Raw genomic sequence first — 24,101 nt, 5'->3', positions numbered from 1 at the left:
ATTCATGTATTATTTTCAAGAATGGTAACTTTTCTTACTTTCTCTACGATTTATTACTCGAGTTGAGTGTAGATAATAGTTTTGCTTGAATTTCAAGACTAGTTAATTTCTCATCAACCAATGTAGCGATAATTTTATGGTCAACATATTGTTTGGTATATATATAGTTGTATTTTCCAATGCTAAAAAACAACTACGGCGTTGAGAGCATGTCGTTCGTTTTGTTGGGTCGTTTTCACCCTTGTTATACCGACAAAACGTTTGGCACAAAAAGTGTAATGGTGTTTAGTAATGACCCCCTCCCGGCGGAGAGCAAATACAAACTGCGCCAACCCGCTGAGAGATGGGACTTTTGTTTTCATTGCCGGTACTTACAATCAACAGTATTGCGTAAATACTGGCCGATAATATTTTTCGGTTTAGTACACAAGGTGTCAGTTAAGTTTTCCCGAAACAAAAAAAGGGAAATGAATACTAACTTTGGACTAAATAAAGGCTATGTTAATTTGTTAATTCATACATAAATAAACAAAGACAAAACGATTCAGTTCCTTTTTTTGTGCGTGTGTATCAACTTTTTGTTTGTTTGTTTAGAAACGACTGATGCTTTATCAAGCTTCTTATCAAGGTTTATCAAGAAATAAGTCTTTCGGATACGATTACCGTTAGTGAACGCAAATTGTCTGAGATATACTTAAAATGGGCACGACAAAGAAGACAATAAGACTGGTAACACGGTCCACATACGAATCAAATGTAACACTAATGTCGCCCCGGGGTCGGTCCGACCCCAGCGATTCGATTAAAGCGTGGGGCTTACATTGATCTCGGTGAAAACGATACTTGTGAGATATTACTTTATTGTTTTTTCTCGCGTTTAAAAAGTAGCCACGTGCCTTTATTTACTTGATGTAGATGACGAAACCTTGGTATTACCGTATGCAGCAATTTATGGTGTTAATAAAAAAATAATTAAGTAATAAGATATTTCAAGTTATCATGATTTTATTATTACTAGGCGTCCAGCAGTAGTCGAAATTCGAGTCTAATTAATTGAAATTATAAATTTGAACATTATTAAACTTCCATTGTCAAAGATTATTTTAAGTACTTCTTTATTCACAGATTTCGCCAAGACCACACTATAGACAATTAATATTAAAGGTTAGATATTGACCTATTTTCATTTAGACAACAGACTTTAAGCAATAACAAAAGTTGACAATACACAAAGAGTATATATATATGTGTGTGTGTGTGTGTGTATATCAAATACCTGGTAGTGTGTATAATGTTTTTTTATTGATTTAACCTATTATTAATTCTTGATTTTAAAAAAAATTGCATTCTGCACTCCTTCTCTATATTTTTTATAAGTGTGGAAAATTTCATACTTCTCCGCCCGCACAATTTTCGTAAAAAGGGGTACAAAGTTTTTGCTTCACGTCCTAATTTTAATACTACATAGATGATTTTGTCTGACTGTTTCCTCAAACGGTTTTTCTATAAAAATACTTCACTATTATAATTGGATTGATGGGTGAACGTGTTCATTGTCTGACTTGTGTTAAGTGTTTACCGAAGCCCGTAGACATCACAACCTGATTGCCGTCATCCACTTGAGACATGAGGTAGCAGTCTCAATTTTATTACGCGACGGTTGTACCTTTGAGTCAGAACGCACGACTACTTCTCGTCAGAAGTCGGTAGGATAGTGGTACAGACGCGTACGGGCCCACAATACGTCAGACTACTACTTGTAAATGCCGGTTGTTAATCTCAGTACGCAAATTTATAATTGGGCTGGATTTGCTGCATTATACCCATTATAGCCCATCCATGCTTAGAAGCAGTAGAAATACACGTCGATCGCCCTCTTCAGTCAATCAGTACTCTGGATCAGAAAGGTCAAGTGCTTGGGAGCCATCCTGGATGCACCCATGCACCCATGACTGTCCGTCCACACATAAAGTCCGTCTGTGACTGTGCCGCGTTCATCGTCGGCAGATTTTACCCAATGGTCTGCAAGTGGAGTATGGTAAAATGCCTCTTTGTAATAAGGGGACACTTTACAAAACTTGCAGATGGTCTACTATGACCTACGCGAGTGTGGCGTTCGCTCACGCAGCTTGTACCCATATATAAGTAGACAGACTTCAGTCTCTTCCATCCTATTTTGGCAGGAGAGCTGTCGGAGCACCATGGTTTGCGAGAAACTTCGACTGTCACGACGATCTCGGCCTCGAATCCATCACAAGACCCCTGAAGTCAGCGTCCGAACGGTACTTGGATAAGCCGATGCATTATGAAAATCGCCTCATCTTGACCGCCGCTGACTACTCGCCGAGTGCGGCTCACGTCCTGCGCCAGCCATCGTCAGCGCCCTATCACGTTTTTACAGATGCATCCGGTCCATTGTCATTAGACGACTGCATTAGGAAGAGGCATAGGGACCCTGGTAATCGTATTCGTTGAACTCGTCCAAGAGTTGCATGCATCAGCCCGCTGAGTTTTTCGCCGGATTTTCTCAGCGAGTCGCGCTTACGATCTGGTACTAGAGGCAGTCGTGAAACAGCTGCCCTTGAGCTGTTAGGTCTTCTTCGGAGGCGGTCGGGCATCTGTTAGGAAATATCACCCCTCAAGGCTTAGCCCGTACTCGCCCAACTGTCCTGTTGAAACTAGAAAGGCCTTCGGGCAGTATCTCCTCCCAAACTAAAAAAAAGCAGAACGAAATTTGATAACGGGGCGAATAGAACGGGTAGGATTCCCTTTTTTTAAGGGTGCTTTTTAGACGGGCACTTTTGTGGAAGTTGTACAAAGATTGCCCGGATCAAGTGTACGATTTCTTAACTGAAACCATATTTTTATCTAGGGAAATAGGTTTCGCTGTTCATACGATACGTCTGTGTTATGCAAACTGTGTAACAAGTTATATGTATTTGCAAAAAAATATGCAAAATAGCCATATTTTCAACTAAATTAAATAGTTAATTCATTACTTTATTTATGACAAAACAATATCTATAGCTACAAGGAAAAAAAAGATTTATTATATCCAGTGATTACCTTTCCGGTGAATAAAAGCTGTTTTTCGCGCGTGTTCCGAATGTATTGTATACACTCTCCGTGGGTAACGGATTGTTTCCCAAATTCAATTACAGCACTTTCCGCTTTGATTCCGCAATAAACCACACTGTATCAGTCTGAGTATGCCGTGTGTGAAAGTTCATAGTTTTTATGTTGCTCACGACATCCTTATTCCGTGTCAATTTACTTTAGAAGATCAGTTTGTTTGTTTTCAATGAAGTTCTTGCGGTGTTACTGTGCTGAACTTTTTATTGCTTTATGAATTTTATTTATGAATGTTTTTATGCGTTTCATTGTGTTTTACTGTTTCACGCTTTCATATGTATTGTTTTTTTCCCTAGGTAATCGTTGATAGCTTTGTGGCTATTCGAAATACGCGTGGACTGGTATGTGCCCTCATAGGGCTCAATCTAAGAGAACTTTTTACCACTCGCCCTAGCGAGAGCTCACATATACGAGTATTTTAATTTTATGAAACATATTTTAGGCAAAGGAGCTCTCGACTCGTTTAGTATTTAATGGTTGTTGATACGCCATAATACTCCTAATGACACATAATCAAGGTTTCATAGTAATACCAAGTGTAAAGACAATTAATCTAGTGTTGATCCATTTAGACATTTTAATCTTTACTTAACGCAAATTGCGTTTGGGTAGTTATGATTTTGTGTTCCGGGAAAGTGTGGCGTGTGTGGTGCGATATTATCTGTGGTTGAGGGCGCGGCACCATCTGTCAGGCAGATGGGTCTGACGTCACGCGAAGCCCTACGCCCAGAGGGGCTTCCGTGAGTCCGGCACGCGCCGCATCTCGTTAACAGCTGACCAATACTGATTTACAAGCTCCCAGTGCCTTATTAATAAGTCAAGTATGCGGTGATTACTATATTAGAATTTATAGTTTTAATATTGTTTAAATTAACAACAATGTTAATATGGATTTAACCTCTATATATAAAAATGAATTGCTGTACGTTAGGCTCGCTAAAACTCGAGAACAGCTGGACCGATTTGGCTAATTTTGGTCTTGAATTATTCGTGGAAGTCCAGAGAAGGTTTAATAGGTAGATAACTGTAGATAAATATGAAAATGCTCGGAATTAAATAAAAATAACAATTTTGTTTTTCTTTGATGTGCTCCGCGTCGGACGGACTCCTTTTTTGTTTTAAGTTTATTTTATACAAAAGTTTTGGTCTTTTATTTATCGATTGAGGCACTACGAAGTCTGCCGGGTCAGCTAGTAATAGTTAATATAAAATCTTTAAATAAAACAAAATTTTATTGAAAATCTTTATGGTAATTATAAATATAATATATAATAATAAATTAAATACATTAATCATTCTTACGAGTGTCAGCACACAAATGTACATGTTCTTTATTGATAAAAGGGACAAATGGTAGGCAGCAGCTTGGCTCTGCCCCTGGCATTGCTGACGTCCATGAGCGACGGTGACCACTTACCATCAGGTGGGCCGTACGCTCGTCTGCCAACAAAGGCAATAAAAAAAAAATCCCCGCCTTGCCTGACGTTAAGTGGTTAGCGGATCCCATAGGGTCATAAATTGCCATCGCCCGCTTTGCGACAAAATAATATTATAATACATATTTATTTTCTTCGCCCAATAAATAGCTTCATAGGACATACAAATTTAAAGAGTAGCCTGTGGTGTTTGATCTAGCCTAGGTGCCTAGGGTTGGCAAATTGCAAATCTTTGTACTGACATGGAAATTTCAATCATATTAGGGAAAAAAATTCTTCCCATTTTTTTTAGAAAATTCACAACGTTTTTTAATATAATTTATTTACATTTAACTAAAGTATGTAAGTACTATTTTGTTCAATAACTTTTTGCCATCTTGTAGGTAGGGTCATGATCCCATTGCTATAGGAATTTTGGGGATTCTGATCAAAATACCGCGACAATTGGTTTTGGCAGTCCTCTCGTGATGTTAACCTAACACTGCCTAAAGAATTCTGAAGAGACCGAAACGTGGAAATCTGAAGGCGCAATTTCAGGACTATACCGCGGATGCATTAACACCTCTCAGCCAAGCTCTCTTAATTTTTGCTGAGTGGCTAAAGATATGTGAGGTCTAGCATTATCATGATGCAAAACTACACCCCTTCTGTTGATTAATTTCGGCCGCTTTCTCTCAACTTCTTGCTTTAATCTCATCAGTTGCTCGCAGTAGAGTTCAGAATCGATGGTCCGAGAATCGATGGTGGTAATGAATAATGCCCATCCAATCCCACCACACACACAGCATCACCTTGTTGCGAGTTAACCCGGGCTTTGCCACAGTCTGTGAAGCCTGACCGGCCTTTGACCACGACCTTTTTCGCACGTTCTTGTCGTACGTGATCCACTTTTCATCACCAGTTATCAGCTTCTTCAAAAATGGTTCGGTTTCATTAAGTCGTAATAAAGAATCACAAATGAGTACCTACACGGTTCATTAGGTTTCTTTCAGTGAGCTCATGAGGTATCCAAATATCAAGCTTTATGGTGTACCCAGTTTTTTTTCAAATGCGCCAAAACTGTTTTGTGGTAAATTCCTAGTTCTTCAGCTACGTCGTAACTACTGATATGTCGATCTTGCTCCACTTTTTCAAAAATGACATCCATTTTATCCGTAACAGGGCGACCAGAGCGACGTGCATCTTTGACATCAAAATTTCCGGATTGAAAACGCTTAAACCAAATTTGTGCTACTCTCACAGACACTGCACTAGGTCCATAAACAACGCAAATTTGTTTCGCAGCTTGCGTTGCATTTTTACCTTTTTTGTAGTAAAATTTTAAAATGTATCGAATTTCTTCATTAGACTCACTCGTGTTGACAGTACGAAAAATAAATAAATTCGTTGCCGGCTGACATCCGAGTTTGCAAGTCTGTTTCTGTTTTTAAATACAAGGTCAAACAATTTTATCTCTCGTCAACCGACTGATCATGGTTCTATACTCTTCGCATATACGAGTGTTACTGTGCTACTTATAATATTTTGTATTCAAGTTTAACAATATTTGCTATGTGTATGTGCATTACTATAATTCTCATGTTGTATTTGTTATTTTAGTTATGTGTTATTTGTTCTACACACACTCATCACTTTTTATTATTATTCTCATTATCCTCTCGCAGGTCTGCTAGAAGAGATTTCTTAAAGAAATAAGCAGTGCCTTTGTACATAATTTTCCTATTACTCTGTATTATGTCCTCTTTTCTGTGTGTACATAAATAAATAAATATAATAATAAATAAATAAAAATCACACATTTTCCTAATTTGAATTTGGAATTATCTTCTTTAAAATTTAAACTTTTAATGATACTAAAACCAGCCAGATGCAAATAGTATAGCCAAAGAGATTTTATTACAAGTATATACATACTATAATCCGAAAAGACATTTTCCCCAACCTTATGTTATGATTTAGATAGCCCTTCAAAATCTAAAATCGTCGTGGCCCAAAGGATAAGACGTCCGGTGCATTCGTATGTAGCGATGCACCGATGTTCGAATACCGCAGGCGGGTACCAATTTTTCTAATGAAATACGTACTTAACAAATGTTCATGATTGACTTCCACGATGAAGGAATAATAACATCGAGTAATAAAAATCAAACCCGCAAAGTTATAATTTGCGTAATTACTGGTGGTAGGACCTCTTGTGAGTCCGCACGGGTAGGTACCACCGCCCTGCCTATTTCTGCCGTGAAGCAGTAATGCGTTTCGGTTTGAAAGGTAGGGCAGCCGTTGTAACTATACTGAGACCTTAGAACTTATATCTCAATGTGGGTGGCGCATTTACGTTGTAGATGTCTATGGGCTCCAGTAACCACTTAACACCAGGTGGACTGTGAGCTTGTCCACACATCAAAGCCATAAAAAAAAAAAAAATTCTAATGCGGAAATAGATAACCACTTGGATGCTCCCTCAATATGCCCTATCACTAGCCGCCGCAAGCCTGAGTTAGCTTTACTGACATTGCGACACAAGGTCACAGTGTCATTGATTTAACAGCTGTCTTAAACATTAAATTAGAACGCATGATTGTCTCGCGATGGACAATAGACAGGATAACAAGCTCTGTAGATACTTAGAAGACAGTAATTCCAATTTGAATAATTAATCAGCTTTCGTGAAGTCGTTACTTAATTAGTGAAATAGAATAAATAAAACTATCTTACATCCAATGGTGACTTTTGTGTTTTTAGTACTTGAAAATTGGTTAAAGAATGCAAATTGTAGATTCTAGGTTATATTACCTAATAGAATCTGGAATAATTAAAATTATAGTGTTCTCGTTTCAAGCCTTCACGCAATTGAAGCAAGGTCAACAAAAGATTTCTGCTTTAAAAATATTTATAGCAATTAAATCCGTTGGTATTTAATCTCTTTTCATACTAATTAATGAAATAATAGCTTGTTGTCGTGACGGAGGCAGATCTCGATCAGGCAAATCTTAAAAGTGATTAAGATAATGAAGGGACTTCAGTAGATTCCAATGAATTAATCAAACGACTGACTCGACGGTGCAATAGTTACAAGGTAAGGTCTCAGTATAGTTAGAACGGCTGCCCCACCCTTCAAACCGAAACGCATTACTGCTTCACGGCAGAAATAGGAGGGGTGCGGACTCACACGAGGTCCTATCACCAGTATTAATCATAAAACGGCAACTTCAGTCCTCGTCGAACTTGTCGATTACGAGGAAGAGTTCGACAAGCAAACTTACCCTTAAAATATATAGCCCAAGAGCCCGTGGGCTCTACCTGTATGTATTTGACCAGACCTGAATTTTCGTACATTGAGACCCCTATACCTACCATGCATGAGGTGGAGACTCACTAAGCTCAAAGTGGTCGACGCGCCGAGCGCTCAGGTAGGACAGGTACCGATTTTGACGGATTTTAAATCCATTTGACCACGTCTGCCGTTTTGAAATTTTGAAAATATATGATTATTATTATCGGAAAATAAGAATGGCAGACCATTATCGCACATTTTACTTTGTGGCAGACCACTTTGAAAATGCTAAAAAAATAAAAATTTTAAAGTAATTGACCAGATCTACCATTGATATAATAATATGTTGTTTATTATAGTTTTAAAAACTTATATTGATCACGGCAAACCTCTACATTGCGTACACACATCAACATATAATAAAATCTTAGCTACTCCCCGGCCAAATGTATATTATGTTTTCCGTTCACTGTTGTAGAGGAATATAATTTACTTGCGATTTACTTCAGCAATGTATTTACCGAAATTAATATTTTTTTATATTCTATATACTAAACTTCATTAGTTAGATAATAAAGAAGTGATTTTTTTATGGAATAATTATAAATAATACGGTTTAATTCTGATCAAAAAATAATTCAATTCCTCATTTTTATCATTCAACATTTAACTTGCCAGCTATACAATGCCAAAAAATCTAGTGATGTAAATGATGGAAGGTTCCAGCTATTCGTTAGCAACTATAAAGATTCAGACATCAATGAAAATTATAGAAAAAAAATCAAAATTTTGAAGCAAGCTCAATACCACCGCGTAAGAGTGAGCTTTATCAACAACTTTTGAGGGCCCACTATATTTCTTCTATTTGGAGAAATGCTTACAAAAAGCAACCCACAACTTTAGACCCATTGGAGTATTGGTTGGATTGAGCAGGACAACATATATGCCTTCAAAGGGTTCGAAGGTGACCAACTTCCATATTTTGTGAGTGACTTAATCACCAATGTTCCTGGTAAGTTGATAACAATTTTTTCTCGAACATGTTCAGATGAATTTACGTTCATTTTACAATTTATGTTTTATTTTTGCAGTATTCGATTCAATGGATGATGAAGACGAGTCGCTTAACAATAAAGATGACTCCGATGATGATGATGATGAATGAAGATTGATATATATATATATGTAATGCATGCATGATATATTTTTTTAACTGATTTAACACTTTTAAATTTTGTCTTGACGAAATAAAAATGAGGAATTGAATTATTTTTTGATCAGCATTATACCGTATTATTTATAATTATTCCATAAAAAATTCACTTCTTTATTATCTAACTAATGAAGTTTAGTATATAGAATATAAAAAAATATTAATTTCGGTAAATACATTGCTGAAGTAAATCGCAAGTAAATTATATTCCTCTACAACAGTGAACGGAAAACATAATATACATCTGGCCGGGTAGTAGCTAAGATTTTATTATATGTTGATGTGTGTACGCAATGTAGAGGTCTGCCGTGATCAATATAAGTTTTTAAGACTATAATAAACAACATATTATTATATCAATGGCAGATCTGGTCAATTACTTTAAAAAAAATATTTTTTTAGCATTTTCAAAGTGGTCTGCCACAAAGTAAAATGCGCGATAATGGTCTGCCATTCTTATTTTCCGATAATAATAATCATATATTTTCAAAATTTCAAAACGGTAGACGTGGTCAAATGGATTTAAAATCCGTCAAAATCAGTACCTGTCCTACTTGAGCGCTCGGCGCGTCGACCACTTTGAGCTTAGTGAGTCCCCACCTCATGCATGGTAGGTATAGCGGTCTCAATGTACGAAAATTCAGGTCTGGTCAAATACATACAGGTAGATCCCACGGGCTCTTGGGCTAATACACAACCCGTTGAGTTTCGCGCCGGATGTTTTCAGTGGGTCGCAATTCCGATCTGATGGTAGATTCTGCGAAGAGCTGTTCTTGGTAGGGCTATTGTTAGCAAATTCTCTCAAGTTGAGCCCAGAACTCACCTACTCGTCCGCGAGAAGCTAGAGTAGTCCCTTAGGCTATCAGCGAATAGGTACTGAAAAAAGGCAGCTTCACAGACAAAGACTTAATATACATATACCACGCAACATCAATTCAGCACGGCTCGATGGATTTGATGATTTATCTTTCGTTGTGTTTGTAAATAATGTCAGGATAAAGTTTTTGTGAAAGAAATTTTATCAGTACATTTTAATACAACTAGTGATAACTGCAAAAATTCAGTTAACATATTCACTAAAAAAACCACTGAGAAGAAAGAGAACTAGAAAATGTTTTATTTTATTTTTGTTTTTACTAATTTACGCAAACAAAATGTAAAACATTTTCTTAAAATCTTCCAGGGCCTTCAAAATAGATGCTAATATAAAGAAAAGCATATTTTAGGTAATTCATATTTATACTACATAACTATGATAATTGAAAATAAATCGGATTAATTAATTGTAATGGAATGTAATAAAATCATTTGATGGACTTGCAAGACCGAGAGGAGTGACATAGAATTTTGTGCATTTTGTGAATCTTTTAAGCGGGTTTGCTGCGTGTGAGCATGATTCGGTATACAGACTGTTTTTGCCGCAACGCGTCACGGATTCGAAATTTTGAAAGACCGTTTCCAAATTAATTAGCATTTCAACTTTATGTCTCAAGGTGGTGCCGCAGAAAACAACACAGTCATTTTAAATTAGACGATAACGCAACTGAGAGGTCATACGTATTGTTTAACAAACATAATGTGTACATAAACATTATGTCATTGCGTGAAACATCACTATCATTATCTAATTATCTGGAATCATAATGCATCTGTAGCGTTAGCCACTATAAGACTATAAGCGTAACCATACAAAAAGAAAAATCTAATATTTGTGCGTACTGCAATTTTCATTTATTAAATTGGAAGTGCACGTATCTCACATTAAATATCGACTTTAATATTACTAACTTTACTAGTTAAGTTAGAATATTATACATATATTTTTAAAATACTATTTTAATTTGTATAACTTTAATTATTATTGTAATTAATATCTGAAAACAATAGTTTTATATTCATTAACTGACTATATAAAATATTGGGAACACTCTTTTTCTAAATATTTCTAAATGTTAGGCTTAATCAGTCCATAGGCATCGTATGCAAAATTAAGATTTATTACTCTAAATTGAATACGTATTACAATAGTGGCACGTGTAGTCAGTCGATGAGCTTCAAGTATATTTGAATGAAATAAAAATAAACTTTGAATAAGCGTAGGATTTCCATTGAGCGACTACATGCGACACGTGCAAAGAAATAAATGTAATAAGATTTTTTTATTTTTATTCGAACAGCATCTAATGCACAAGCAGTAGCGTAATAGGCAATTTGCGATGGACAGCACGCGACGGTCGCCGCAACCGGTACAAGGGCAGTACGATCACTATAATCGGTGCTGCGAGGACACGCTGAAGGTTTAGGTCGTATCCACATTAAATTATCTAGAACAAAATTTGCGTTTTTTGAACACTTAAAGACTACGAAGTTTATATGTTTTAAGTAGCTGACCATGAAGGCGCATGGTGCTTTAAGAATCGCTTATAAATAACATACACTGATTTGTCTAGTGTGTTCACAGTACGTGTCGTGAGCTTCCTGCCTATTTATACTATTTCACGGACAGATACCAACATCTTGCCTATAATGAAGCAATCGTGGATTCTGCAGGATTTCAAAACAGAGTAAATCAGCGTATTCTCTTTATTTTTTTTATTTTCTTTCCTATGTTGTAAAATAGTGAACAAGAAGGATTCTTAAAAGACTTTCTTTTGAGTGCTTAGGACGTCGATTTTGAAGTTATATATCAAATGCCAATTTACATCCTACAAAAATACATTCCAAAATCATTACACTCCTATAGTGCCAACATTCTGTTGGGTTTTAAGCCGTTCGTTTTCAGAAAATGAAAAATAAACTTATCATGGCAGATTAGGTTTAAGTTCATATAGTTATCTCGTATTATAGTAAAAAAAGAAACGAATGCGTACGATTTGAATTGATGCAATATTTTAGGAAAACTTGTTTCGCACCCGGTACAAAAACGCACGAACGAGTTCAATCCACAAAAAGTTTACGGCTTTTTTATAAGTCTAATTTTGTTACGGTAGTCGTTTTTGTTGGTTGCGATTTAAAATAAAGACGAGGTAGCCTCGAAAATACTACTGATTGCGGTAGATCGTGTTAATTCACAAAGCGGGGAGATAAATTCGTAATGTTTTGATTGTTTTGGTTTTGTTTTGGGTGGTTGGTAACAAATTAAAAATACTAAAAGTACTATAAAAGTAAGATAGATAGATATTAGTATTCACATTTTGGCATGAATCCCTACAGTGTTATAACCTCTTTGAAATTTAAGGTTTACACATCGGTATCTAGCAAATTTATACTCTCAATATATAAAAATAGTGTTTATTTTTGTTCGCGAGGTCCGACTTAAAACTTGATATAGTTGTATGCTAATTCAGGCTAGGCTTCAGATATAGTATCTAAAATTAATGTGGCAGCTGATAAGCGACTACTTTCAATAAATTAATGTATGTCATATAGTATAACATTTCGCGATAGTAACTGTTTGTTTTATATTTTATTAACATATGGCTTTTCGAATTCTAATATTGGTTATTAAATTTTTGAAAAAAATTACATGTGACCCGTACCGCCTGGCTCTTGCATGAACTACCTTTCCAAGTCATACCCTTCTACAAAGAAGATTTGAAAATAGTCCTCAGCGGTTGGCAGTTACTTGTCTGTGTACCATGGCGTTGAAGGGCCGTCTACCGATTTCTTTTTACCTTCGAAGGCAAAAAGGGATAGCTGTGCTTTTCCTAAGCATTTGCTAAATCTTCATATTGTTATTACTGAACATTTGAAAAAAAACAAATCTTTCATCGGGTTGATTGTAACAATGGGAATGTCTTCGGTTATATTTGGTGGTAGGACCTCTTGTGAGTCCTCACTGGTAAGTACTACTACCTTGTCTATTTCAACCGTGAAGCAGTAATGCGTTTCGGTTTGAAGGATGGGGCAGCCGTTGTAACTATACTGAGACCTCAGAACTCATATCTCAAGGTGGGCGGTGTCATTTACGTTGTAGATATCTATGGACTCCAGTAACCACTAAATACTAGGTGGGCTGTGAGCTCGTCCACCCAACTATGTAATAAAAAAAAAGTTAAATTCCGAACGTTTCGACTACAGCTTTCGACTTTACCACGAAAACTGTAACGTATTCGAAATACATAAAGACCATTTTAAAATATCACTTGAATATTCAGTAAATCGCGTCCTTGAATATAAGCATAACTAAACGCGGTTCCGAGCACCCGGCATGCGTCGCAGATTCAATTTCAGCTACCTGAGACCGCTTCGCTCGTATTGTGGGTTAATGAGCTTACATTAAAAAGAAAGTCATACTTTTTAACATCATTAATTGACGAAATGGCGTATGTGTTTGCGATATTCGAAACTCGATGCCCGCGCTTTTGTTGTTCTTAAAACCCACTTATGCCAGTGTTGATAATAATTTATAGTGCGACAGTACGCAAAATTTGGATGTTCACTTATTTTCTCTGTATTTATTGTACATAGATAAATAAAACTGCTAAACGAACTATTCAATTACTTGACTTTTCTACGACACAAAACCATAAAAGAAACTATATAAAGACCGAGAATCCCTTTGAGTCTCTCACCGAATCATCTCAGTGGGTCGCGATTCCGATCTGGTGGTAGATTCTGCTTTTTTTTCCTATTTTGATAGCCTTGGTAGGCTATTTCAGCTTTACCCTTCCGTCACAAGCCGGAAGTGCTGCTAACACTGGCCCAGTGGCCCTAGCAAGAGTAGTGTTTCGCAGAATCTAGCACAGGATCGGATACGCGACCCACTGAGAAGATCCGGCGAGAAACTCAGTGGGCTGTGTCTATGGGTGAGATTCCGCGAAGTACTTTTCTTGCTAGGGCTAGTGTTCGCAAATTCTCTCAGGTTGCTGGAATAGCCCCCCAAGCTAACAGCAAAAAAAAGAAAGAAGAAAGAAATGAAGAACTTTATATTATAACTAATTTAACTAGCTATCAACCTGCGTACTGTTCTGTATACTAAGCCTATCATATCATACCTGTATACTAAAAATAGAATATAAAATAATATACATACATACAAACAAAAGTATTTTAATATATAATAATAAAATAAATGCATTACATTATATTACACGAAATGTGCCTTTGTTTGATCTTTAAAATAATCTTGATCATTTTAAATAATTGTTCTAAACGAACAGATAAGAAGTTATATCAGATCGGCTAGGTGTGTGCATAGGAATCTTGAAGAGAAGAAAAGCGAGTAGTACTATGCTTTGTAGTGATTTATTTTTAGAGATGGTATTCGTGATGTTTAGTAATTATTGGTGGTAGGATCTCTTGCTAGTCTGCGCGGGTAGGTACCACCACCCTGCATATTTCTGCCGTGAAGTAGTAATGCGTTTCAGCTTGAAGGGTGGGGCATAAGTTGTAACTATACTAGAGATCCTAGATCTTATATCTCAAGGTGGGTGGTGTCATTTAGATGTCTATGGGCTCCAGTAACCACTTAACACCGGGTGGGCTGTGAGCTCGTCCACCCATATAAGCAATAAAAATAAAATAAATAAATAAAACAGGCCATAGCTGCGTTCCATTCTGTAGACCAGGGTCCTGGAAAAGAAAGCTTTCGTTCGGTGAACGTAGGTCAATTTGGGATTTCCTTGGAGGTTGTCGATACCTTTTGTTTTATGTCATAATTACTGATCATTCTTTGCATCTTATCCGTTACACCCTTTCGGCAAGAATAACGGTTGACGTTCTAAGCTTTTCTAATGAATCTTAACGTTTCAACCATCTTCCACAGTTCAGCTAAAAGTATTGACCGGACAAGTAATTGGATTGCTGATAGATTGCTGCTAGCTGTGAGCACTTGTGAACACATCCTACGTTACGTATATAAAACTTAGAGAAAAGTGAAAAACATTTTAGGCTGTACTTGTAAATACACATTAGCCTATGAACGATTTGGATCGAATTTGACCCTCGGCTCTTTAGAATTAGTCAGTAATTAGCAATGATAAAAAAATTCAAAGCAAGACGAAAACACATTTATATATCTTAACAGATTATTATACCACGTCGAAGTATCTTAATAAATCATGCTTACAAAAATATTGTTAAGTTTATTATAAACATTTGTTCCGTAAACAATTTACCCTCGCTGGTTACGCGTACGAAGGGCTCATAGTGATTCGCAAATAAAGATCAAAGACTGTTGATGTACTTGAAAATATTCAATTTGGATCTCATGTCCAAACTTATGATAAACGACATCAATTTAGAAATAAGAATTATTTTTATTAATTTGGTATACTTTGCAGTTGCATACTCAGCAGTGACAACATACATATTCACAAATTTATTTTTACTTTCTTTTCATTGCGACCTATCTTATGCTAAATGGTTACGTGAAAGCTAGATGGGAAGCCAATAAATACTACAGCGTGAGTGTCACCCGTTGGTTATCATGATATATGAGTTTCAAGTCCCAAATGCGTTGCTATTATGGAATTTCTATTATTCAAAATGTATGAATGCTTCTGAGACGAAAGCTGGTAGCAATAGCTGTCTGTCTATACGGGATTCCTTGAAAGAATGTTAAAATATTATGTTCATTGAACGATACAATGCAGCGACATCTCTTGCGAAAGTATTAAAATATAAAGAGGTGATTAACAACGCGTGTCAATGTAATGGTAAAAGTTGCTGGCTAATTAGAACACAATTAGAACCAAAAATATAAAACGTAATATAGGCTTGGCTCTGCCCCTGGCGTTGCTGACGTCCATGAGCGACGGTGACCACTTACCATCAGGTGGGCCGTATGTTCGTCTGCCTTCAAAGGCAATAAAAAAAAAGGTTTGTTTATTTACTTACATGACATAATTATCATTGTTTATTTCGTTATTTAAAATAAAACTTAATCATTAACTGAAATTTTTTTTATTAATGCGTAGAATTTGCTTTCCTAAGGATTTAATTATTAATGATTAGTTTTAAGAGCAACCTCGATATTAAACAAAAAAAAAGAAAAAAACAGTGTGATTTCCCTCCAATTTTACTTGTACGGCATCCACAAAACCAACAATGGCTCTCAAACCAAATGCGAGCCGCACTCAAATTTGCGTTGTTTGCCAAATATATTATAACGTTATTGACACAAGCCTATCATTAATACAGACGGAGGGACCCACTTATTAATTTTAATAAGTGGGGTGACTCGTTTTTTGTAGGGGCGACGACGGTACTTCCCGTTTGTTTTATTAGTTATGAATTGTATGGCTTTTCAAAATGAAGTATTTAATACGGTCAAAATCATTGAAAAGTTTCAACAAAGAACAGCCAGTCAACTATTGGCCAGTCCTTCGAAGGTGTATTTGTCATTCGAAATTTAAAAATATGATTTCGTTTGAAAAATACAAATAAACTCAATGCATTTGTAAAATAGAATGGAAATATTTCCCGTATTGACATTCAAAACTGTTATTTTTTTTGGTGAATACCAGTCAGGCTGAAGCTCACTAGCTGAAGTCAACTCGTTGTCGAGAAGAAAAATTCCTAAAATTGCAGAAACTATACAAATAGCATACATTACATTATGAGGCTGAGGAAGCATTCATGTTTATTGTTGACTCACGACTCAACGCCTGAATATTTAAAGTTAGCATTTTCTTTTAATCTAAAATAATACATGTAAATATTTCTACCGTGAATCGAATGACTAGAAATTATTACATTTAACTATTTTGGTATGTTTTCAAGACACATGACTTTTATATGAAAAGCGTAAAATTTAGAAGATTATAAGACACTTACTGGTGGTAGGACTTCTTGTGAGTCCGCACGGGTAGGTACCACCATCCCGCCTATTTCTGCCGTGAAGCAGTAATGCGTTTCGGTTTGAAAGGCGGGGCAGCCGTTGTAACTATACTGAGAACTTATATCTCAAGGTGGGTTGCGCATTTACGTTGTAGATGTCTATGGGCTCCAGTAACCACTTAACATCAGGTGGGCCGTGAGCTCATCCACCCATGTAAGCAATAAAAAAAAAACAGACAGGACCTCAAACTATTTTTTTTAATTATATCTTCGACCAGCTTACAATTTAGCTTATTTATTTATTTTTTAAGATTTCTCATATGCATCGTTTACTATGTATTTGATTGGAATTTAAGGGGTAGTGCTCCCCAGCTTGAGGCCAGCTGCTAACTTACCATAAAAGTGCCCCGTTCGGCGCGTGCCGCCCGCGGCGCATCTCTAAATTGCATTTTAACCTAATTACTGAATGATATAATTTTTCGGTTCAGACATAATCTGATAACGCGAGCATTATCAAATTATAGCGCCATTTTCAATCGGGCGGGATCTAGAGACATATCCAGAGCATGGTTCATTAAATTTCGTTATTTTAAAAGTAAACGTATATTCAGAAACATTGATCTATTAAATGAATGATTATTTCTTCAGCCTTATCTATTTTTTCACAATATAAACGTTGGACCACGGCTTTTTTCAAGCTCGTCTGATCGTCTACATCAGTTCGTAAACTTTATTCATCACGGGGCTAAATGTCTGGGCACCTAAGAGTTTAAAATGATTTGAATTGTATTTCAGATTCACTTTTGCAGAGATATTTAACTCTACCTGTCGACTAGGCCCTATAGTGCCACGGTTAGTGGGATATATTGATTTCGTAGAAAATATCTTAGTGTTATACATTATACATTTTTTGAGGTAATCGACAAAAGAAATTCTTCCACCGAGTGGATGAAGTTTCTTGGTACCCTGACGGTCTGAATGTTTTTTTTTCTTCTGGGAAGAAAGGATTGCTGGTGGCTCGATGGGCTTTCTAGTTTCATGAGAGCCGGTGGGCGGCGTTGTTAATAGCTATTCGAGCGAAGGCCAATAACTCAAGGGCAGTTGCTTCACAGATACATCTTCTGCGAGATAGGAATCGCGATCCACTGCAAAGATCTGGCGGAAAACTCAACGAATTGGTGTAATAGGTCACGATTCATGGTTGTAATTAAGCAAACCTATCTTGAAAATATTGTTAGCACGATACAGGCATCTGTCAATTATCTTCTATGATACCTACAGCTATTAATAGAAATATATTTATTTTCGTTTTACAGATATTTGTTTCTATAATTTGTGTAGACAATATTCTAAAGCTAGTTACATAAATAGATTAAACAGTTAAAATATACTATTGTTTTACATATTCTTTGTTTGAAACATAATATAATACATACATTTTCAGCGTGTTATTAGTCTTATGATGTTGGCATATTTACGTCTGATTTACTGCAAGGAAACTCCAAGTAAAGTGCTCTTTATTGCTGATCTTTCCAATAAATACTAATCTATGACTGTCGTTTTATGACACGAATGAATTCCGCAGTCTTCTGATGGCTACTCAGGTGGCAGGTCAGATTTGTTGATTTATTTCACTCTCGAAATTGAAAACAATTTATTTATACGGAAAGATTGTCCCAGGTACTCATCGATGACTTTCAGCGTGGCTACTTTTATTATTATATCATCTTGCTGTTGTTACACTGAATATTAAAAACTATTATCCTACTAGTGTATAAAGATAAAAAAATAAGATCGTTAACTATGTAATAAAAAGTGCAAACTTTATTAATTATAACAGTTAGATATGGATTTTCAATGGTATTTTATTATTTTCACGAATGATTTCTACAAAAGAATAAAATAGTGTTAAAAATTTGTGATAAAAAATACTATTTTACGAAATTATTGGTTGTTAGACGTATTGTTCGTGCGCATGGGTACTTATTGTCATCATGTGTATTTCGGAAGCAGAACAATCATGCATTCACATTGAAAGGGCGGGGCGGTCGACGTAAAAAAAATTGTATCGTCGAATTCATGTCTACAGGCCGATGGAAGCGTCCAAGCTATGATGTTTGTGAGCTCCAGCAATCAGCAGGTACTGTAATAACAAATAATGCAAAGAACAAAGACTGTTCACTAATTCACAAAATGTGGAATTGAATCGAACCACCAACACCACCTGACTCGCTTCGTCGTGTGAGACAAAAAAAAACCAATAACACTAGTGTTAATTTGTTTTAAATTATTAAAGCGTTTGCTATCGGCACGGTAATCGTGATAATGGTATTAGCGCGGGATTGTGGAGTTATTGTATATTGTTAGCTTGTAAATTTCGACGATTCATAGGAATATTTATTTGGACCACTTCAATAATAAAAAAATCAAAAGATTATTAATGTGTGTCTTTTTTTATTTTTTTATTACAACTAAGAGGCAAACGAGCAAGACGGGTCACCTGATGGTAAGTGATTCACCGTCGCCCACGCTCAGCAGCGTTTACTCCAGTGCGTTGCCTACCCTTCAGGTAAGAATATGCTCTTTTCTTGAATAACCCAATGTCGCAGTTGTTGGGGAAGACCGCTGATGGCAACGAATTTCAGAGATTTACTGTGCGTGGCAGAAAACTGTTTTTAAAACGCATTGTAGTGGAACGCCAACCATCCAGATGGTGCGGATGATAGTTCCGGCGAGACGATCGGTTGCGAAAATCAGCGGCTTCTATTATATTGAACAACTCCTCGGAACACTCCCCATTGTAAATTCTGTAAAGTATGCATAGGGAAGATAGATCCCTACGCAGTGCCAAAGGATCTAGCCGATCGGCAAGTTCAGGATCGTCGACAATCCGAGATGCCCTACGTTGGATTCGGTCAAATGGAGATAGCTGATAACCCGGAGCCCCGGCCCAAAAGTGGCAACAATACTCCATGTGAGGCCGCACCTGCGCCTTATACAGTTTAAGGCGGTGAGCCGGCTTGAAGTACTGTTTGGCCCTGTTGAGTACTCCGAGTTTTTTGGAGGCCATTTTAGCCTTGCTCTCCAAATGACCGCCAAACTGGACAACACTCGAAATGTCTACGCTCAGAATGCCAATGTTCGGCTTGGCACAAAGGTGAGTGTTTCCGAAGAGTGGCGATGCGACAAAGGGGGCTTTTTTAGCGGTGAACGCGCAAACTTGAGTCTTGAACGGTTAAACTGGACTAGATTTAGCCCCCCCCAATCGGAAATCTTCACAAGGGATGATTCGATTTCAGACACAAGTTTATTCCGACACTCATCGACGTGATCCCGAGAGATATTGCTGCGGCCGAAATACAGTGCATCCACGGTACTGTCATCCGCATAGCAATGAATGCCACTGGTATGCAACAAATCATTGATATGCAGAATGAACAATGTCGGGGATAACACGCAGCCTTGGGGAACACCAGCATTTACGGTCCGGGGGTCCGAGCATGAGCCGTCTACGACGACTTTAACTCTCCGTTCCGCAAGGAAACTGCCGATCCACCTACAAAGTCTCTCAGGAAGTCTACAGGTAATCTCCTCGATTATCATTTAAATGCAAAAAGATGGTTTAAAATACGACATAAAACACATGTGAAGTTTAGTGCCCTAAAAATTATAGAGTCCTTGAACATACAGATCAACGTAAATTATTTAAACGTAGTTTATGCAATCAATTTAATCTATGGTCTACTTGGATACTTGATTGATTATAATATTAGTAATTAATAAAAAAATACCTAAATATAATTCATGCAACATTAATATTTATGGCTCTTGTGCTACCAAAAAAAGTATTATGTTTGTAAGTATTAAAAGGTTTTACCTATATAAAATGATTTCTTTTATTTCGAAAATAGGATTTGATTGCACCGCAATCTTATATACACTATACCTTTTGTAGATTACTATAGATTGCGAAGTAGATTTTTTTTTATTGCTTACGGATTGCTTATGGGTGGACGAGCTCACAGCCCACCTGGTGTTAAGTGGTTACTGGAGCCCATAGACATCCACAACGCAAAGGCGCCACCCACCCTGAGAACAAGTTCCAAGGTCTCAAGTATAGTTACAAGATGGTAGTAGTAGATGGCTTATCTTTACACGAAATGATGAAGATTACACTATACCAGTTTCCTTTATAGTCGATTTACTTATTATCAGAATTTATGTCTCATTTATGGTACCATATCAGTTTATCGTTTATTTAGATCAAATTGTAGTGTGATGTCCATAGTAAACGCTACATCCCATTCGTATTTCCCATGGAAATATGATATCGGAGATGGGGTGTGTAGATAAACATTATTGTTTACAAGACAATTGCTATGGGACAAATTACTGGCCTGGTAATTACTTAAATACGCAAAGCTTTGCAGAAATTGGTTGCTTAGTGGTTCCAACTCTCAAAGAATCCCCTACCACCAGGAATTGAGTATTTATTACTGTAAATTAAGCCGCTATTGCTGATAGCATGGGGTATATGTACACAGTTTATCTTACAGTATACAAAAATTTAAATGGAATTGTCCTACGTAATACTGATTCTTAATATGTCCAACACAAATTCTTCGCTTGTTAAAATTATCAAATTCATTCAACTGTTACTATAATTTAAGATAATCTTTGTTGTTATCAATAATACTTATTATACAATCAGTAAGAATATGAATACTTATTTCAAGTGATAAAAAACGAATAATATAAAATCTATAGTAAATTAAGTTGGTATGTACCTACTAAATTTCGTATTTTACCACTTGGGAACTAGTGAGTTCTCCATTATGTAGTAAGTATTTATACTGTTTATATCTAAAGGCCGTTATTCTTTAGTTTTTTGTCACTCACTCAAGTGATCAAGGGTGATCAAGCTCACGATCCATCTCGTGTTAAGTGGTTACCGAAGTGAATTAACATAAACAATGTAAATGCTGCCATCCACACTGAGACAAGTCTCAGTTCCATAGTAAAACGGCTACCGCATCCTTCGAAACGCATCAGTTTCGCGGCAAAAATAGACAAGATGGTGGTACCTAAGCCTACGGGCTTAGACGACGTCCTATTACCAGTTTTTACGCAATTTGTAATATAAAATTTGCGAGTATAATTTTTATTACACGGTGTTATTCCTTCATTGTGGAAGCCGTTCGTGAACATTTGTTTACTGCGTATTTCACTAGAATAATTATTACATAACTGACTACGGGACGAGCACCGGTATATGTACAGATTAAAACTGTAGCTGTGCTTGTCAATAATTGTTATTCTGGAAAAACGAAATGGTGTATAAAAGTTAGTTAACAATCTCAGGAATTTGTTAGTTTTATTTCGATATCGACGGGTATCATGCACGTGCTTTTTATTGTTTAGATTGGCGAGGCAGCTGACTGCTCGCTTGGTCTTCAGTAGTGACCGGTGCCCGTGGATATCACAACACCAATGCCGCGTTGAGATCAAAGATCCAATAGTGTTGTACGGTTACAGTCACAACTTTTTTTATTTTTTTTATTTCTTAGATGGGTGGACGAACTCGCAGCCCACCTGGTGTTAAGTGGTTACTGGAGCCCATAGACATCTACAGCGTAAATGCGCCACCCACCTTGAGATATAAGTTCTAAGGTCTCAGTATAGTTACAACGGCTGCCCCACACTTCAAACCGAAACGCATTACATCACTGCCGCGCTTTTGTAGTGCATCCACAATGTTTGCGACATCTCACACCGATGACTTCTTTGCAATAATGCGGAAGAGAAGTGCATCGTTATTGCGTCGAGTTCGTGACAGTGGCAACAGTCTTTTGAAAATCATATCGAGCAAGATCGAGGGACTGCTGATCAATAGCCTTTGCAGTAGGCACTTGGAAGGAGAAAAAATAAAATAAAAAATGTAATGGTATAAAATGTATATATATAATGATAGCTATGTGTTAGATTTTTTAATTCACTAACATAGATATAAGTAATTACTACTAACAAAATGTTATGGTTTTAAAAAAAACTGAAATAAAGTATTAATAATAATAATAATAATAATTACTGCTTCACGGCAGAAATAGGCGGCGGGGTGGTAGTACCTACCCGTGCGGACTCACAAGAGGTCCTACTACCAGTAACAACTGGAATGCTATAAGCCGGAACGCATGAAACTAAAGCAGAATCGATATATCGCCTTTAAATAACACTATTCATAACCTGATAGATTACTTATATATAGTCAGCAGCCGGACTTTTCTTAAATTTCTGGTTTCCATAATCGATAGTAGTTACTCGTCATTACATTGTTTTGTAAACATAAACATAAATTTGTCGAGGCCTAAAGGATAAGTCGCCCGGTGCGTATCGTATTATAATCGTATCAAGAGATGCATCGGTATTCGATTACCGCAGGTAGGTACCAATTTTTGTAATGAAAATATGTAGGTACTTAAAAATTGTTCACGATTGACTTTAACGGTAAAGGAATAACATCGTGTAATAAATATCAAACCCGCAAAATTATAATTTGCGTAATTACTGGTGGTAGGACGTATTGCGAGTCCGTACGGGCTGGTACCACTACCCTGCCTATTTCTGCCGTGAAGCAGTAATGCGTTTCGGTTTGAAGGGTGGGGCAACCGTTATACTGTAAAAAACGGAGACCTTGGAACTTATGTCTCGAGGTAGGTAGCGGCATTTACGTCGTAGGTGTTTAAGGGCTCGGGTACCCATTTAACACCAGGTGGGCCGTGAGCTCGTTCACACACTTAAGCAATAAAAAAAGCATAAGTAGATTATATATTCGCATTTTTATGTTTTTATTTTAATCTGTTATTTTTGGTTATCAACTGCTTTACATAATTTATCAAGTTTGTTTCCGTTATTGATTAATATCTACCTTAAATAATAAAGAAATAAAATCATATCTTTCAAAACGACGACAGGAAAAACTCTAAAAGTATTGTATATTAAATTGATATATGGTTTTCCACGTTTTTGTTTTTTCAAATAATAGATTAGAATTTAGGCACCGGTATTTGCCGCGAGACAGCTATGCGTTAATGTATGAAGAACCGGATAACCGATGTCTGATTGAGAATTCAATCTCAAGTTATATATCTGCAAACACAGTAATGTCCTTTTTGTGTCGTGAAAAGTGAAGCTAGTGACCCGTCCGCTCCGAATAAAGGACCTTGCGCCAAATTGCATAAAATGTGGATTGTAATGAAGAGCAGTT

The 24,101-nt window shown here is 36.6% G+C and overlaps 1 protein-coding gene and 1 long non-coding RNA gene across 3 annotated transcripts in view; both read left to right on the top strand.

The window, feature by feature from the left end:
* Lim3 (Lim3 homeobox protein) overlaps nucleotides 1-24,101 on the top strand; it is a 56,023-nt gene that overhangs the window by 11,759 nt on the left and 20,163 nt on the right. The gene's annotated exons all lie outside the window — the stretch shown is intronic.
* Nucleotides 8,767-9,108, top strand: LOC149503134 (uncharacterized). The gene is made up of 2 exons (XR_016323002.1): nucleotides 8,767-8,854; nucleotides 8,934-9,108. It is a non-coding gene; the product is annotated as an uncharacterized LOC149503134 (long non-coding RNA).

The sequence above is a fragment of the Bombyx mandarina genome, chromosome 04, assembly GCF_030267445.1.
Source record: "Bombyx mandarina strain Sakado chromosome 04, ASM3026744v2".
NCBI classification, from domain to species: domain Eukaryota; kingdom Metazoa; phylum Arthropoda; class Insecta; order Lepidoptera; family Bombycidae; genus Bombyx; species Bombyx mandarina.
The sequence above is the reverse complement of the archived record's forward strand: the minus strand, read 5'-3'. Positions and strand labels throughout refer to the sequence as shown.